Source organism: Cetorhinus maximus, chromosome 17 (genome assembly GCF_964194155.1).
Source record: "Cetorhinus maximus chromosome 17, sCetMax3.hap1.1, whole genome shotgun sequence".
NCBI classification, from domain to species: domain Eukaryota; kingdom Metazoa; phylum Chordata; class Chondrichthyes; order Lamniformes; family Cetorhinidae; genus Cetorhinus; species Cetorhinus maximus.
In genome coordinates, this window is record NC_135895.1 from 16,884,802 (window position 1) to 16,886,409 (window position 1,608).

The window sequence follows — 1,608 nt, forward strand, 5'->3', positions numbered from 1 at the left end:
CACTCCCACACACACACTCACTCTCTCACTCCCACACACACACTCACTATCCCACTCCCACACACACTCACTATCCCACTCCCTCACACACTCACTATCTCACTCCCACACACACTCACTATCCCACTCCCACACACACACTCACTATCCCACTCCCATACACACACTCACACTCTCTCACTCCCACACACACACACTATCTCACACCCACACACACACTCACTATCCCACTCCCACACACACTCACTCTCTCACTCCCACACACACACTCACTATCCCACTCCCACACACACTCACTATCCCACTCCCATACACACACTCACTCTCTCACTCCCACACACACTCACTATCCCACTCCCACACACACTCACTATCTCACTCCCACACACACTCACTATCCCACTCCCACACACACTCACTATCTCACTCACACACACACTCACTATCCCACTCCCACACACACACTCACTATCTCACTCCCACACACACACTCACTATCCCACTCCCACACACACACTCACTATCTCACTCCCACACACAATCACTATCCCATTCCCATACACACACTCACACTATCTCACTCCCAAACACATACTCACTATCTCACTCCCACACACACACTCACTATCCCACTCCCACACACACTCACTCTCTCACTCCCACACACACACTCACTATCCCACTCCCACACACACTCACTATCCCACTCCCACACACACTCACTCACTCCCACACACACACTCACTATCCCACTCCCATACACACACTCACACTATCTCACTCCCAAACACATACTCACTATCTCACTCCCATACACACACTCATTATCCCACTCCCATACACACACTCACTCCCACACACTCACTATCTCACTCCCATACACACACTCACTCTCTCACTCCCACACACACTCACTATCTCACTCCCACACACACACACTATCTCACTCCCACACACACTCACTCTCTCACTCCCATACACACACTCACTCTCTCACTCCCATACACACACTCACTATCCCACTCCCATAGACACACTCACTATCTCACTCCCACACACACACTCACTCTCTCACTCCCATACACACACTCACTATCCCACTCCCATACACACACTCACTCTCTCACTCCCACACACTCACTATCCCACTCCCATACACACACTCACTCTCTCACTCCCACACACACACTCACTATCTCATTCCCATACACACACTCACTCTCTCACTCCCACACACACTCACTCTCTCACTCCCACACACACTCACTATCTCACTCCCACACACACACTCACTCTCTCACTCCCACACACACTCACTCTCTCACTCCCATACACACACTCACTATCTCACTCCCACACACACACTCACTCTCTCACTCCCACACACACACTCACTCTCTCACTCCCATACACACACTCACTCTCTCACTCCCACACACACACTCACTCTCTCACTCCCACCCACACTCACTATCCCAATCCCATACACACACTCACTATCCCTCTCCCATACACACTCACTATCTCACTCCCATACACACTCACTATCTCACTCCCACACACACTCACTCTCTCACTCCCAAACACACTCACTCTCTCACTCCCACA